Source organism: Lactuca sativa, chromosome 2, assembly GCF_002870075.4.
Source record: "Lactuca sativa cultivar Salinas chromosome 2, Lsat_Salinas_v11, whole genome shotgun sequence".
Taxonomy (NCBI): Eukaryota; Viridiplantae; Streptophyta; class Magnoliopsida; order Asterales; family Asteraceae; genus Lactuca; species Lactuca sativa.
The window spans coordinates 83,024,248-83,043,203 of NC_056624.2; positions in this window are offsets into that span (position 1 = coordinate 83,024,248).

The following is an 18,956-nucleotide window of genomic DNA, read 5'->3' on the forward strand; positions in this document are numbered from 1 at the left end:
ACATAGTGTACATGCTTGGAGCATGGGACAACTATTGTTTTAAATTCAAGAATAAAGTTGATAGCTGAAACAGTATACAATGAATAATGTGTAATCATATGGTGATAAATAAAAGGTGTTTTATTTATGTTCAAAGAGTTGATACCATATTGGATTCAATTATTATTGTGTTTCACTTTGCATGTTTTGACTTCCCGAATAAACTGGGTTATTCTTCCGGAATGACTAAGTTATTCAAACCATCCACAGTCGGTCATATGTTGGAAGTAGATATGAATTAAGACTGTCATGGGTTGGCTTGTAGAAGTCTAAGGTGTTGGACAAAGGGCTACAACACTCATGAGTGCTCATAAGTTCTGAGTATTGGATTCAACCCGCGCTCATTGGAATCACTTCATGGATTTTATCACGAGTGATCATGAGACAATAATATCTTATATTCTTCAAACCTAGAGATATGAGTTGTTACTATGAGTTGATAGTACATTGATAGCACGAAAACGCATTTGGTAACTCGGTGCTATAAAACGTGCCTTTGTGTATGATTCAACAAGTAGTAGAACAAGCCATATGAGTCGAAGTTTATCCATTCCTTTTACCTTCGGGATAAAAGCAATATTTGTGGGCCCCTCGATGATTTGATGATGACAAATGGAAGTGCTCGGCCGGGCCAGGACTGATTTGATTTGTTCAATTAGTCAGTCGTCATAAATCGGAAATCGGGAAACAACAAATGGACAGAGAGAATGATTATAATCCATGTCTCAGTCCATATGATATCTAGAATGGAGGAATATATGATCCCTTATCTAATGGACAAGTCACTGACAAAGGTCAGAGTTCATCTACAAGGTCAGAGTTCGACAAAAGCTTTTGAGAGCTGCGATTGCCGGTTGGTTCCTGAAGTCATACGCAATAATAGTTTTAGACTTATCCAAGTGGGAGACTGTTGGATTAATGTCTAAGTCCATAACTATATTTGGTAAGACTTGACCCGACCCCGCATGGTCCATTTGGGTTGCATACCATCATGCACTTGGATGAGAGAAATAAGACACTTATGGTTATTAATATATTATAAGTTCTAGTATATTAATAATAAGAATAATAAGATTATTTAATTAGTATTGATCAAGAATTAATCTAGGATTAATTAAGTTATCAAAAGAAGACTAATTAAATATATGGGTTGATTGTGTAAATCATCCATACTTGTATAGTGGGCTAATTCTCCATGGATAATCAAGTTGGGCTAAAACCCATAGGATGGTCCATGGATGCTCCATGGTGTATTTGTACCCATGGATCAAGGAAATGGAAAGTCATGACAATTAGGGTTTACCCTAATTGTAACACTATATAAAGATCTTATTCTTGACAAAATTGGCAACTAGAATGTGACTAGAATCACACTAGTGTGTGTGAAGAAAGGGCTAGCCGATTTTGATAAGTGTAGAATTCTCTCAAGTCATTCCAAGTGTTTTGATGATTGTGATTCCATTTGAGGTGTCACATTTGGGGCACTAGGCAATCAAGCTTCATGAAGACTTTCTACATCAAAGAGGTATGTATTCTATCTTGCTATAGTTATTGTTTTGTATGCTAGACTAGGATAATACCTTGGAAGTTCTTATTTGCATGTATAATAGAGAAAACATAGATCCAAGGTATTTAGGGTTGCATGTACACTTAGGAGTGTTAGAATGCTAAAAACCCAACAATTTCAAGAGAAGTTGCCCTAAAGTAGCGGCAGCTGGCGACGCTATAAGAGTCCTAGCTATAGGAGAAGGTGGGGCAGTCGCCGATCCTACCATTACCACAGGTATATATATTCTTCCTCGACAACTCTTATACTCACAATCCTTTTTGATTATGTGGTCGAAAGAAAATTTGTTATCCATTCAATTAAAACATCATGTTAACCATAGTCCCCCATTAGTAACCGAAATGTCAACCGTCGAGGTGTCTAACAACGACAAAGAGATCATTAACGATATAATTGTGGGTTGAACTCTTATCCTCAGCAATCATTCTTTTCCTATCGAGCTTATGCTGATTTTGCAATTAAGAACTTTGAAATATTCATTGGCATGGATTGATTGAGTCTCAATCGTGCTGATATCCTTGTTCCGAAAAATCTATCTATCACAGCCTTCCCCTGGCCAAACTCTCAACATCGGAGACGATAAACTTAGTTCCAGTTGTTGTACCATTTCATATGTCAAAAGCCCGAAGGGCTTCTCAAAGGAATGTGCCATAATTTCCTAGCCTAATTGACCATTGAGAAACAGGAAGTGCATCCCCGAAGACTACAATTTTCCTGGCGTCTTTCCCCGAAGAGCTTCCAGGAATTCCTCCCGAGTGTGAAGTCGAGTTTCGCATTGACCTTATTCCTGGAACTACCCTCATAGTCAAACCCCCATGTCAATTAGCGTTAGCAACAATGCAAGAGTTATTTAGTCAGAGAACCAACCTTCGCATCATTTCATGCATTGAGGCTTAAAAAGTTTTCTTGATAGGAGTGCCATGCATTCCTCGTCCGTGTGATCATCGGGAAACGAGAAGTCTACAGCTCTTTCTCTAATGTCTTTCCCGAAGAATTCCCAAGAATTCCTTATGAACGTCTAGTCAGGTCTCGCAACTGCATAATCCCTAGGACTACCTCGTAACCAAACCACAGTACAGATGACGTGTCCAAGACAGTGACCAAGGCTTGATATGATCACTACGAGTTAGTAGTGGTGCCCTTCGGTCAAACCATTTTCCTTTGGTCATGTAGTAGACAATGAAGACATACGTGTGGAATCCCCATAAGATCAAGAAAATAGAGAAGTAGTCGGCACCGAAGATACCCATAGAAACCCATCAATTCTTGGGTCTCGCTGGCTACTATTGCAGGTTCATCCAGAAATTTTCCTGAATCGCCAAAACCCTAACCATTCTGACACAAAAATGTGTACCCTCTTGTTGGATGTCTTACTCTTGAAAGACATAGTATGCCTTGGGAAGTGCGGAAAACCTATCTCGTGGTACATTAGACCCTTCGAGATCCTCGTTAGGAATCGATTCTGTAGCCCTCTCCGAGCTATCTTCAGAACTCAGCAACAACCATCTGGTATTCCACGTCTCTATTCATAAGAAATGCCTACTCGACGAAACCCTAGTAATCCCCTTCAATGTGACCGAAAGCAGCGAAAGTCTGAAACTCATGGAGAAATCAATCGAAACCATAGATCGAGAGATTAATCATATGAAACAAAACCGTATCCCAATAACGAAGGTTCGCCGGAATGCCATACGAAGACACGAATTTATTAGGAACGTAAAGATCCATTAAAATAGAAGTATCTGTACCTCTTTCAAAATCCTTGATTCGCATTTAAAGTTTGAATTTCGGGACGAAATTCCCTCTAATGGGGGGATAATGTGACAACCCGAAGTTTGTCCATCACCGTAACCCATTCCGTCCATAAAATTCATCTCTTTCGAATTTTTTCCATTTAAGTTTTAAATTAAGTCATTATTTTTGAGATTTATATTATGACTTAATGGATGTCTAAACATGTTTAGAACTCACTTTAACACTCCATATTAGTAATCAGAAACATTTTAATTTCAACCATATCGGATTACGACATCTTAATCGGGTGCGACCAAAAGCCACATTTAACGTCGGTATTGGGTAGAATTTCACCGTGTCCAAAACTTAGAACATATTTAAAGGGGATTAAACTTCCATTTGAAGCTTTTTCTCCTTCTCACTACTCTCTCACTAACCTCTCTCCTCAAACCAAAGAACTAGGTCCAAAAACTCCAATTTAAGGCTTCAAATCTTTGAGGTAACTTCCCTAACTCATAGTATAGCACCATTAGCCTTCAAATCCGATTTTAATCTATGAAAATGAACCTCAAACATGAGTTTACGGCCAAGGAGCATGCTTGGGCCGTAAACACCTAATAAGAGGGTTTTTATGCATTTAAACCCCTCCAAACCAATTTTGGGACTTAGATACGACTATAGGGCTTACCATTTCGGACTTAGAACACCCTAAACATGAATTTTGAGGAGTAAACATGAGGTTACTGCCCAATATTATGCTTGGACCGTAAACTCATCATTCATGGAGAGTAAACTCATTCCAAGTGTTTAAAATGCCATTTAAACACACCATTAGCCTTGGAATAAATCCTAGAACCAACCAAAATTAGTTTGGGGACCTTAAAACTGTTGGATATAGTGTCTAAGTCCATAACTATATTTGGTATGTACTTGACCCGACCCGGCATGGTCCATTTGGGTTGCACTTCACCCGAACAATTTATGGATAATATTTGAGAATAGTACAAGTTGTGATTTATTAATATCTTATAAGTTCTAATATATTAATATAAGATCATATTATTTAATTAGTAGTGATCTATAATTAATCTTGGATTAATTTAGTGATCAAAGATATTACTAATTAAATATGGGCTTTTATATTTATATAGTGTGGGCTTATGCTTATTTGGAATGGGCTAGGCTTGGATGGAGAAGTCCATGGATACTCCATGGAGCTTTAACCCATGGATCTCATGGAAATGAAGAGACATGGGTATTAGGGTTTACATGGATGTAACCCTAATCCACCACACTATATAAAGGAGGCTTTGGCTCTTGAAATCAATCTAGTTGTATCTAGTGAACACTAGTTGACACATGTTGAGGTGAGGGCTGATTTCAAGAGAAGTGTGACTATTCTCTCAAAGTTCCAAGTTTGTGGTGATTTGTGACTTTCATTTGAGGCATCCACATTATTGGTGCTAGGCTCTAAAACTCCAAGGAATCAACTACAACTACAAGGTAAGTGTTTCTACTAGCTTTATTTGATTCAAGTTCCCCATGCCATGCTAGTTAGGATATAAGCCTTGGAAAAATAATTATTTGCATGTATCTTAGACAAACATAGATCCAAGGTTTATTAGGGTTGCATGTACACTTAGGAAGTGTTAGAATGCTCAAAACCCATCAGTGGTATCAGAGACTAGGCTTGTTTGTTTGATACTTGTTGCAATATGCTGGAAAAAGTCGAAATCTTGCTGTCTGACTGATGGACTCGCCGAGTCCATGGGGGGACTCGCCGAGTCCACTTGTATCTTCAACCTACTCGTCGAGTAGGTTCATGCACTCGGCGAGTAGGGTCGACAGAGTGCAGTTTTTCGACTTTAGTTGCTGGAAATGGATTAGAAACATTACCCTAAACTGTTTTGGTACTTGAAAACTTGTTTTAGAAGGTGTAATGTCTTTTCTAACTCATTTACAACAACTAGTTATCAAAATTACAAAGATTAAGTGTGATTTTGATATATGAAAGTGTTCATGTTCATGATCTTGTTCTTATGATGTTTAGATGATCATAGGAATTATTTGTAACCTATGTGGTAGATTAATTCTTGATCATAATGTTATTTAATGGAGTCCATAACTTGTCCTCAAGTTATGGAAAACCAAAAGTCTCTTGGATTGAAAACCAGTAAAAGAACACAAGAGTTAGAAAAATGAAGAGTCTTCATTTTATTACTCTATTAAACTCATAAGTTACAAGATATGAAAAGTTTTGAATGTTTACAAAACTTGCCCTCAAGTTTTGGAACAAGTAAAGTAAAGTTAAAACTTTAGTTCCAACCCTTAGAATTTTAAAAGTTAAAATTCAACCCTTATACTTATATTATTATGATTTAATAATTATATATATGTATAAGAACAAAGTCGTCTTACCGCTAGTACGCCTCATTCACCAAGCCAGTCTATAAGGTGGATATAAGGTTGTTGCCTATAAAATGGTGACTTAATGGGTGTCCACTCTCACCCACCGCTTGCTTGACTGGTGGAGGGTCGTTAGCCGAACGGGTAAGACAAGGACTTATAAATTCTCATTCAAAGTATGATTAATATTATAAAGTAACTAAATGTTTTATTAAATTCCCAATCTTAGTTACTTTAGGAAAAATGTGAATAAGGTTCTAATCCATGAAATTACACTTTACACTTTGTTTAAGTCGTTGGTGGAGCGTGTGTGTTTAACCGGCACACTAACTTGGACTTAAAAAGGTAGGTAAAGGGTGACTTAGTGTTTATTATAGTATCGATGGAGCGTGTGTGGTTTACCGGCACATCGATTGAGTGATAAACCTTAAGGGTACCAAGTGATTTGCATGGTTACTTCACACCTCGTTTTGTGATCCTCGGCATCCCAGTCACAAAACCTGGAGGGCACACTCGAGATTGAAACATGCCTTTGAAAAGTTCATTGAATCTCAAAGAATCTAGGAGTTTCTAAGAACCAATCAAAACCTAATACTTAAATATTTCGGTTTTCGTGGTGGAAATTGGTGAATCGTCATTCACCTACCTTTCAAATATGGTATAGCTTAGATTACGGCATACCTCTTCTAAGTTATATTATATTGTGATTGGATCCTAGCCTTAATATTACATTTGGGTGTTTTATTAAGGACTCTCTTATATCTAAACTAATCTTGTTCTCTTCTCTTTAGATGTCTTCCAACAATGCTTCTGGCTCTAATCCTAATGGCTCCTTTACCCTTATGAACTTGTGTGGGAAAGTCACCTTTGATGGATCCAACTTCAATGAGTGGATCAGAAACATCAGGATGATTACCCGCTACCAGGACAAAGAATATGTCCTTGACAAGGAGCTTAAGGAGATTGATGAGACCACTGCAACTCCTCAGGAGATTGCTGACTTTCGGGCACATGAAAGGGATGCTACAAAAGTGGCTTGCATCATGATGGCCACGATGACAGCGGAACTCCAAAAGTCTTATGAGGATTTCTACCCTTATGAAATGCACCAAGATTTGATGGAAAGATACCATCAAAGTGCAAGACAAGAGAGGTATGAAATCATTTGCTCCATGATAACAACCATGATGAAGGACGGGGAATCCGTCACGAGCCACATGCAGAAAATGCAAAGGTATGTGGATCGTTTGCTGAAGCTTAATGTGAACTTCCCTGAGGATCTTGCAATAGATATCATTTTGCACTCCTTACCATCGTGCTATGATCAATTCCGCATGACATATCACATGAACAAGGAAGAGGTCACACTCAGCAAACTTCAGGGACTTCTCAAGACCGCAGAATCAGGTCTTAATGGGAAGTCGGTTGCTATCACTCCTACTCCAAACTCAACTCCGGTTTTGGCAATTGGGAAAGGTCGGTGGAGGAAGAGAAAGAGGTCCTCGAAGGGTACCAAGGCTTGGACCCTTGATGGCTCTTCTTCAAGTGGAACCAAGAAAGGTTCCATCACTCCTTCTTCTGACCCAAAAGAGGCTGAATGCTTCTATTGGCATGACAAATCTCATCGGAAGCGAAACTGCCCAAAATACCAACAGGATGTGAAGGATGGGAAAGTCAAACCCAACCATGCAGGTATTTACACTATCACTTCTAATAACTCACCCGATTTTAAATCTTGGGTCCTTGATACCGGTTGTGGTATTCATATTTGTTGTGACTTGCAGGGACTAAGAAGAAGTGAGAATGTGGAGCAAGGAAGAATAAACTTGATCATGGGGAATAGGAAAGTTTCACGTGTCACCAAGATTGGAGTTTATACTTTATCGCTATGTAGTGGGTTTAATTTAGAATTGAATAAATGTTGTTATTCACCAGGAATGGCAAGAAATATTATTTCCTTTCATGCTTTGTACAAACAAGGGTTTACCTTTTCATTTAATAATGAAGTTGGTTCTATTGATGCTTTCTATAATAATGTCTTTTATTTTAAAGCATTACCTTGTGATGGTGTGTATGAAGCTGTATCTGTTGTAGATAACTTAGGAAATAATGTTTTGTGTATTGATTCTACTAAAAATAATAACTTGGATAAAGCATCATTATGGCATTGTCGTCTTGGACATATAAGCAAGAAACGCATAGGCCAACTCCAAAATGATGGAGTCTTGGAGTCGTTTGACCTAAAATCAGATGATAGTTGCGAATCATGCTTACTTGGAAAAATGACAAAGTCACCTTTCACAGGCTCGTGTGAGAGGGGTGAAGGTTTGTTGGACCTTATACACACGGATGTGTGTGGACCATTCAAACATGCCACAAGGGATGCTAATCGTTATTATTTGACTTTTACTGATGATTACAGTAGATATGGATATGTCTACTTAATCAAGCATAAGTCAGAGACTTTCGAGAGGTTTAAGGAATTTAAACAGGAAGTCGAGAATCAATTGGGCAGGAACATTAAGATGCTTCGATCCGACCGAGGAGGTGAGTATCTTAGTTCAGAGTTCCTCGACTATCTTAGGGAATGTGGGATTGTCTCACAATTAACACCTCCCAGGACACCACGTTTGAATGGTGTGGCTGAGAGGCGTAATTGAACCTTGTTGGATATGGTTCGTTCCATGATGAGTCGAGCTACGCTACCAATCTCATTCTGGGGGTATGCCTTAGAGACTGCCGCCCATATTCTTAATCTTGTCCCTACAAAGAAAGTTGCCAAAACTCCTCACGAGATGTGGACTGGCAAAGTACCTAAGCTAGACCACATCAAGATTTGGGGTTGCGAGGCTTTCGTGAGACGCGAGACTCATGATAAGCTCGAACCTCGAAGCGAGATGTGTATTTTCATCGGCTACCCACAGCAATCCTTTGGTTACCTCTTCTACAGACCTAGTGACAATGTGGTCTTTGTAGCAAGAAGAGGAGTTTTTCGAGAGAGAGAATTTATAAGCCAAGGAGACAGTGGGAGGCAAATTGATCTTGAAGAAATTCAAGAATCAAGCGGTGAAGGAACTTCGAACACTAGCCCTCAACTTGAGGAGGAAACTCCTGTTGAGCCAGTTGATGAGCCTGTACCTCTGAGGCATTCCACGAGAGTTAGGAATGCACCTGAGCATTATTATGGCTTCCATATTACTGCGGAAGGTGAGACACTTATTAGTGATGAGACACTAGTAGGTCTGGATGAACCTAAAAGCTACACGGAAGCCATGGCAGGCCCTGAGGCTGCTAAATGGAAACAGGCCATGGATAGCGAGATACAATCCATGTATGACAATCAAGTTTGGAACTTGGTTGAGAATGTACCTGGTCATAAGACTGTAGGGTGCAAATGGGTCTTTAAGAAGAAGACCGACATGGATGGTAAAGTACACACTTATAAGGCGAGACTGGTTGCAAAGGGCTTCTCTCAAATTCCTGGAGTAGACTATGATGAGACCTTTTCTCCAGTAGCCAAGATTAAGTCTATTCGGGTTCTATTAGCCATAGCTGCATTTCATGACTATGAAATATGGCAAATGGATGTCAAATCCGCTTTCCTTAATGGAAAGTTGGCTGAAGATGTTTACATGAGTCAGCCAGAGGGTTTTGTCAACAACGAGTACCTTAATAGAGTGTGTAAGCTCGAGAAGTCCATTTATGGATTGAAACAGGCACCTCGTAGGTGGAATCTTTGCTTTGATGAGAAAGTCAAGGAATTTGGGTTTTCGAGGAGTGAAGATGAATCTTGCGTCTATATCAAGGCTAGTGGGAGCATAGTCAGTTTTTTGGTACTGTATGTGGATGACATACTACTCATAGGAAATGACATTCCAACCCTGCAGGAAGTAAAGTCCTGGCTTGGGAAGTGTTTCGCTATGAAGGACCTTGGTGAAGCTGCCTATATCCTAGGGATAAAGATTTTGAGAAACAGGAGTAAAAGGCTAATTGGACTTAGCCAAAGTACCTACTTGGACAAAGTGTTGAAAAGATTCAACATGCATAACTCCAAGAAAGGTGAGTTACCCATTCAGTGTAACGCCAGATTGAGTAAGACACAAAGCCCTAGTACTGAGGCTGAGATAGCAGAAATGAGTCGATTTCCTTATGCTTCAGCTGTAGGATCAATCATGTATGCTATGACGTGCACTCGAACTGATGTAGCCTTTGCTTTGAGCATGGTTAGCAGGTATCAGGCAAACCCTGGCAAGGAACACTGGACAGCGGTAATGAATATCCTCAAGTACCTGTGAAGGACTAAGGACTGGGTCCTTACCTTCGGTGGGAGTGATGACTTGAGAGTTGTAGGGTATAGTGATGCTAGCTTTGTGACAACCTGAAATTTCCATTTGTACGAACATCATCTATTCAATAGAAGCTAGTTCAGTTTCAGTGATTTTCAAGCTTTTCCGAACAAGTTTGTGTACTTTAGGGTTGATGTTTTAGGTGATATCAGGAGAGTGGATGCTCCTGGTTTTGTGAAATTTGGGCATTTCAAGTTTCATAATGTTACAGTCCGGTATCAGGAATAAAAATATTTTCTGCCAAAATATTCCAGGACTATAAATAGTTTTCTGAATTAAATTAATTCATTATTCACATTTCCAAATAGAGAAAAGCCATATTCTCTCTGACGGATCTTCGGGTTTTCATCCCATATTGTGAGTTTACTTTTCTATATGTGTTTCAATACTTGTTAGGTGCTTATTAACATCAATAACATGGTTAGATTTCAAGATCCGGGAGTTTACCGCCCAAGAACGTTCTTGGGGAGTAAACTCCAAAATGGAACATTATGGCTTCCTAGTCCCGATTCCTTGTTAGACAACTTGTTTAGGGGTTAGTGTATAATCATTAGGGACTAAAAAGCAACCAAGAACCACAAGTCATTGGAGTTTACGGCCAAGGAACTTCCTTGGGCCGTAAACCCCTTTTCAAGGGCATTTAGTGCCCTAAACTTCCCCAAATGCTTAAGGACTTTAACCCTCAATTACTTGTGCTTATTTAGGACTTCAAAACACTTCAAAATCACAAGTTTATAGGAGTTTACGGCCAAGAACCTCTCTTGGGCCGTAAACCCCTTTTCCAAAGGCTAAATGCACCACAAACACACCTCAGGCCTTAAGACAATTTACCTTGAACACATGAGACTTGAATGGAGAGTTAAGCACATAATAATCACTCCTTGAAAGGAGTTTACGGCCAAGGAACATATCTTGGGCCGTAAACTCCAAGTGAAGGCACAAAAGTGTGCCACTTGTCCCCATTAGCCTTAGATAAATTCATGGAAGCCATCCTTGATGTTTTAGTGCCTCAAAACAATTAAAAACCATCACCCCATAGGAGTTTACGGCCGTAAACTCTAGGGTGAATGGACTTTTGGCCGTAAACTCCCCTATGGAGTATTCTAGAGCCTTAAACTACTTCATGTGTTATTCCAACAAAGCTAGGAGTGTACTAGGATCAAGATAGCACCATAAAACACCCAAAATCACCATTTGAGGAGTTCACGGCCATAAACCTATGAGTTTACGGCCGTAAACTCCAAAGTGTGGGGTTTGTTGGGTGGTGAACTCCTATGCAAGGCCATTTGATGTTTCAAACCCTTTTGCCTTGTCCCGTAGCAACTTAGATGCAACCATTTGGACCTTAAGCACTCATAAAAGTGTTTACAGGTTTCCTAGGTGTCTTAACTTATTTATTTGAGTTATTATTTGTCTAATTAGTTATATATATGCTTATTATATGATAACTAGGCTCGTGCGTGTAAACAAGTCTCCGTTTGCCACCTAGCACGGTATCCGACACTGCAATTCAAACGACTCACCACAAGTGAGTTCATACCCCTTGAATCAACCTTTGAAATGATTTTAAATGTTTTAAATACTTTATGGGGGGATACAAGTCAAATACTTATAGTTATTGTTTCAATCACATGTGATTGCATTTAATCACATGTGATTAATAACTAGGAAAACAACGATTTTTACCAGTGTTCAACTGTTTATCAAAGCGCTTTACTTTGAAATGTTTTACAAACTCTTTGACTATCCAAACTTATTTATAGACTGTGATTCAAACAAATGCTTCTTATACTTAAACTGTTTTATCAACTTATGCCTTCAAATTGTTTTATAGATCGACATCAAGTCGATCTTCTCTTGAAATTATATTTATGCTTCAAATGTTTTATGAAAACTTATTTATGCTTTTATATATCCAATTGCATGCCCATATATGTATAGATATATAAATAATGTTTAAAGGGCTTAGGAAGGCCATCCGCCCTATTTCCTTTTTCTCGATTTGGATGTGGTCTGGTGGGATTTCGGGTGACCATCCGAAGGTCGTTTCCATATTACTTATATATCAAATATACGTGTATAGACATAAAAGTACATCCATATTCATACTTATCAGTACATCATTAGTTAGTTACCATCGGGGTAACACAGGATCATACATATACAGATATACTAGAAACAAGTACATATACAGATATACTAGAAACAAGTACATATACAGATATACTAGAAACAAGTGCATATACAGATATACTAGAAACAAGTACATATACAGATATACTAGAAACAAGTACATATACAGATATACTAGAAACAAGTACATATACAGTTATACTAGAAACAAGTACATATATAGCTATACTAGAAACGAGAAACATTACATATACGAGAATACATTAACAAGTGTGATCCACTGTATCGGTGCATGCCTTAAATGTCATATCCCGAGTTGTAGCCAAAATTCTCTCGGGGGGAGGGCATGAGTTTGCGTATAGATCTATACTGGATTGACTATCCTACACCTTGCTGCTAGCTACAGCCGGACCTGCAGGTCTGCGGGTGCTAAACGTCATTTCTTTTATTACTACCATTCATTATGTCGTTGTTACCAGTCGATAGCATGGTGCAATTTATCACATTATACCTTAATATAAATCCGGTTTAAGGTAGTAGTAAATAGTACAGCAATAGTTCTTATTATACAAAACTACAGTACTACAATGATTTACCCATTACATATTTTAGTGATGACCTCACTTAAGCATTAATGTACATACTATATTTTATCAAATGATAGTTACACTTGGGAAATCACATACTTTTACAATGAGCGAGTATACAAACATCTAAGCCTTGGTAGAAGGTTACTTTAATAGAAAATATAGGTTTTTCTGAGAGATTCAAACTTTTACAAACACTTTCAAACATTTACTTAAATTTTTAAAAACTTATACATTGAGACAGGTTCAAACGTTTTTACAAGAAACATTGACACTAAAATACTTATGAACTCACCAGCTTAATGCTGATAAACTCTTTCAAAATAACTTGTATTCTCAGGTCATCAGTAGACAGGTACCGAGGCCAGCTTTTGAGAAGATGGAGTGCATTCAAGACTCATCTCATATTATTTTGTTATACATTCTTTTGGTGTCTATATCTATACAGAACACACTTGTATTAAAATTATATATTTAATGCAATGGATGATGTTGTTTACTTATTTACATTTACTGTGTTGTGATACTATACATGACGTCCTCCGCCCCAGAACGTTTCCGCCGTTCTTGGTTTTGGGGTGTGACAGATTGGTATCAGAGCATTGTTTATAGTGAATCAAGTATATCAACCCATAAAAGATATACTAATCTATAAACCCAAATAGGATTAAAACACTCTGACCAAGAGCCTATACTTTAAATAATAAAATATTTAATTAAGTATACTAGTCTGCATTCATGCTAAAATCAGTGTCACAATGACAAGAACAAAAGTATTACGATTGTTGAATGTCACAAGTGAGCTCGGGGATGTATAGTCAGTCCTGGGAATGGCATAGCCTGATCAACTATGATGGTCCTAGGAGTGATTAGCATATGCCCTAGAATGGTTGTGATATGTTAACAAGTCTAAAAACTTACCAACAATACCACAAGAAGATCAGTAGAACTCAAACTAAAATACTATAGGTGTATTTTGTGCTACTAGTTACACGTATACTATATTCTTATACCTCTCTTCTCGCGTAGATCTAAATGGCTGGATTCCATCATGGCGACCCGTACTTTCCCAATGAAGGCAATGCAGGGTGGATCGATGAAGAGCCCGAAGATGAGCATCCAATCCCTTTGGATGATCACCTCGCAGAAGGCTTTTCGGATGGATCCGACTCCGAGCCTGAAGTGAACAACCTACCGCTTGTAGGTCAAGCCCCGAACAACAACCCTCGACCAACGTTTCCAGGTCCTACTCCCATGTAGGCAAACGACTTAAATCGCTGGAGTGATGAGCAGGGTCAGCCCTTACCATACTTTGGGGACCGGACCTTTTACAACATCGGCGATGGTGGCTCTGCTGACAGAGTTATGCCGGTAATCATCCATAGAATAGCTCGTAATGTCGAGCAAGGTCGAGCAACCATCGACCGGGTCATGGAGGTTGATGCCAATTCAGGTGTCAATACAGTCCGCATCCGCCATCTTGAAGAAGACATGGAACGGACCCGGAGAACCAACGAAACTCTGCAGCAACAGCTGGCTGCCTCCCGTGCTGAAGTCTTAGAACTTCGAGCTTGTCAAAGAGCTCAGGACCGACACCTTCAAGAGGTGTTTCGCCAAGTGTCCGACCTCAGGGCTCGCCCGAGGAATTCCCATCGCCATTAGATGATGTCTAGAACATCTCTATCTTTTGATTCAGGGATAGCCTTGAACTTATGTGCTCTAAGTAGCACTTGTCTGTAAAATATTCCTAACTTTCGATACTCTAATTAGGAATCTAGGACTGTCAGTCTTGTCCTTATGGTATGATGTAAGACCTACTGTTAGGTCGATTTTCCTTGAACTTATTACATCAGTAATACCCGTACTATTGAAATCTATCTAATCTGTGGGAAAAATTTGTACACTTGTGTATTCCTACTAATATTTCTTATTGTGATTTCAAACACTCATTCAAACTGTTGGGCTATGGTTAGTTAGTCCATGAGTCACTCTCACGTTGCTTACAAATTGATACTTACCATCTTTCTTATCTTTATAAACTTATAGTTGACGGATGCCTCCTCGCAAATCTCCCAGGAATAGGAATAATCCTGCACCTCCACCGCCTCCACCACCTGCAGTCATCGATACTGCAGCCCTAAATGTTGCAGTAGCTGCAGCAGTGGCAACTGCCATGGCTCAGTATCACTCATCGGATGCTAGCAGAGGTGGAACCCCTGTTGAATCTATTCCAGTCGAAATCCCTGTGCGCTCTAGGGAGTGCTCTTACAAGGATTTCACAAACTGCAAGCCGAAGCCTTTCTATGGCACCGGCGGAGTCATTGCTCTCTCGCAATGGTTCGAGAAGACTGAATCAGTCTTCGAAATCTGTTCGTGCCCTGCTGCATTTAAAGTGAAATATGCCGCATGCACCTTTGAGGGTAAAGCCCTAACGTGGTGGAACGGCCACATCAAAGCCCTAACTCTCGTCGTGGCTAACGACATGGGCTGGGCAACAATGAAGGACCTCATGACTGAGGAATACTGCCTGAGGGGCGAAGTCCAGAAGTTAGAACATGAACTCTAGAATCTGACCATGAAGGGCACCGATGTGATCGCTTACACTGCCCGCTTTAGCGAACTGGTGGCCCTAAGCCCCAATATGGTTCCCACTGAAGGGAAGAAGATTGAACGGTATGTATGGGGGCTAATGCCTCCGTACCAGGGGAATGTCTTAGCATCCAACCTCGCTACCTTCGACAGTGCCAAGCGATTGGCACAAAGACTCATTGATCATGGAGTCAAGACCCCTGCAACCACAACCACCCTAGTCATCCCAGAACCCTCTAAACCCGCTGGAACCAAGCGGAAGTTTTGGGATGAGAAGAAGAAGCAACGAGCTTCAAAGAAACAGCAAATCGTGGCAATACATGCTGCGGTAACCCCTACTGGTGTTACTGCTCCGGGGAAGCAGTATTCTGGAAGTTTGTCGAAGTGCAACAAATGCAACTTCCACCACACGGCGCCTACCGTGAAATGCAGTGTACTAACAGCCACAGAAAAGGACACACTGTCCGATTCTGTAAGTTCCCGGCGCAACCGATCTCCCAAGTTCCTGGCTCAGGCGCGAGCCCAACTTGCTATGGATGTGGCGAAACAGGCCACTTTAAAAGGGACTGCCCCAAGGCGAGGAATGTAGGAGGAGCAGGGAGGGTACTAGCTATAGGCCACGGGGAAGCAGTTGCTGACCCGACAGTGGTGACTGGTACGTTCCTCCTTGATAACTCCTATGCATGCATTTTGTTCGATAGTGGAGTGGAGCGAAGCTTCGTAAACCACAAATTTGCTCGCATGCTTAAGCAACAACCACACGCACTTAATGAACAATTCACAGTAGAAATGGCCAATGGGAAAACTGAAAGTACTAATAGCATATACTTAGGTTGTCTTCTAACCTTAGATAACCATTCATTCCCAATCGACCTTATGCCGGTCTCAATAAAAAGTTTCGACGTTATTATTGGCATGGATTGGTTAAGTCTTCATCGCGCCGACATCATGTGCTACGAGAAAGCAGTCCGTCTAAACCTCCCGTCTAACGAAACTCTTATAGTCTACGACGACAAACCTGGTGCGAGTCTTCGCATTATATCTAGTATTCAAGCACAGAAATACCTGCGCAAAGAATACCACGCATTCCTTGCTGACGTCGTCGACACGAACCTAGAAACGAAAGAACTACAGAACATCCCAGTAGTGAGCGACTTCCCCGACATTTTCCCAGAAGAGTTACCCGGATTACCTCCGCAACGACAAGTCGAGTTCAGAATCGACTTAGTCCCAGGAGCTACCCCAGTAGCCAAGTCGCCCTACCGTTTAGCACCAGCCGAGATGCAAGAACTCTCTGGTCAACTTAACGAACTCCTCAGTAAGGGCTTTATAAGACCAAGTTTCTCACCTTGGGGAGCACCGGTCTTGTTCGTTAAGAAGAAAGACGAATCATTCCGTATGTGTATTGACTACAGAGAACTCAACAAATTGACGATCAGAAATCGTTATCCTCTGCCACGCATAGACGATCTATTCGACTGTGACAACCCCAAATCTAATTCCGTTACAAATCCCATTTTCACTAATGGAACGTGTCACTATACGTTATTTTGTGTAATATTTGGAATCGTCAATATCCGAATATCTAAATTTATGCATGGCTTAATATTACCATAAGAAATATAACTCATATGTGTTAACCCTGTTTAACCTAATAGAGTTGTATTACCTTTTCAACCACTTCACCCAGGTAAAAAGTTTTAACCCAGTTAACTTTAAACATCGGGTAGCCGTGTATCGGGTGCGATACCCGAGACATATGCAATGGGTGTGCACAACATTTGAGCACTTATTTACCACACATCCACTTTCTCTCTCTACTTTCTCTCTCTAGACTCGAAATCGGCCCCGATTCCGCTAAATTCCGACTTCCAAACGTAAGTACTCATCCTCTATCTTAATCTAGTCATGCTTCATTGAATTTAGGGGCCAAAATCATAGGAATCAAGAACCATAAAGGAGTTTACGGCCTAAGAAGCTCCTTAGGCCGTAAACCCCCAAAACCATGCCAAAGATCAAGTTTTTCCTTCTTTTAAGCTAGTATACTAATTAAGGCATATATCTAGAAGTGTTTACGCACTAAAACACAAGGATTTGACATGTAAAAAGGAGTTTACGGCCCAAGCTTGTGCTTAGGCCGTAAACACCTCAAACACCACCCCAAAAACACTTCTAGGATGTTTGGTAAATTAGACTTGACTCCAAGGAACACTTAAATGCATCAAACAACTCCATTTAAGGACAAAATGAGGAGTTTACGGCCTAGCTTAAGCTTGGGCCGTAAACACCCAAAAATTTGTGTCAAACAAGTCCCTAAACTACTCAAGTGCATGTAAGGAATTTATCTAAGGCCATTGGAGGGATGTTGTACCATTAAACTTCACATTTGGATACAAAATGAAGAGTTTATGGCCAAGGATGTTCTTGGGCCGTAAACTCCCCTAAAATTCATGCCAAATTGTTCCAAAGTCACTATAGGGCCTTCTAGGATTTATCTAAGGCATATGAGACCATGTTGTACAAGTAAAACCTACATCTTGAAGGATCTATAGGAGTTTACGGCCCAAGAACAAGTCTTGGCCATAAACTCCCCAAAAATGTCACAAATTATGATGTTTAATCCTTCCCTTTGGTCCAAAACACACACCACTAAATTAAGGAAGTGAATCAAGGCCCAAAACATACATTTTGGAGTGTCACAAGAGTTTACGGCCAAGCCTAGGGGGCTTACGGCCGTAAACTCCCAAAAGATGGCATTTTAGGCCATAAACTCTAAGAGAGTGAGCTCTTGGACCCTCCCGTAAATCATTCATGGCCTTGTACCACTCCCGGGAACCCTTTCTAGGCCTTAAAACCCCGAAAACGATGCTAGAATGTCCAAATACTATAATGAAAAGCATAAGATGATTAACTTCTTGTAAAATACATATTTCATATGACATTAGGGTCCTAAAAGGTGCTCAAGTGGTTATTTGGTACCAAACGCTCAATCGACACTTTTACCCGATTTACCCGATTCACCCGATTTCCGCGATTTCAGGTGAGTTCATACCCCTTTAATGAACCTTTCAAATGTTTTAAATGTTTTAGGGGGGAGATACAAGTCGATTATAAATGTTTATGTAAAGTTTATAGAACGATTTCCGCGTTACAAGGGTGAATCACATGTGATTCACTACCCTTAGTTCAAATCACATGTGATTTGTCCCTATGCCTTAAAAACGGGTTTTACCCTTCTCAAACTATTTTTAAACAGTGAATCAGAATTTAAATGTTCTTTTGGAAGAATACTTTTATTTAATCATTTTACTTATAAAATGTAACCACTCTGATATATATATAACTAAGACTTGGAGGACTTAGGACCGATATCTCGCCTTATTTCCTGTTCTTGTTTGATTGTGGGCTTAGGGTAGTGGTTATCCGTCCGACTGTCGTTGATTTCTTAGTTATATATCTGTATATCAGTATGGGATACAAATGTTACTGCTTTCACTTAACGATAAAGTCACTGACGTGCTAAGAACCATCCCCACTAAGATAACCATAATAGGT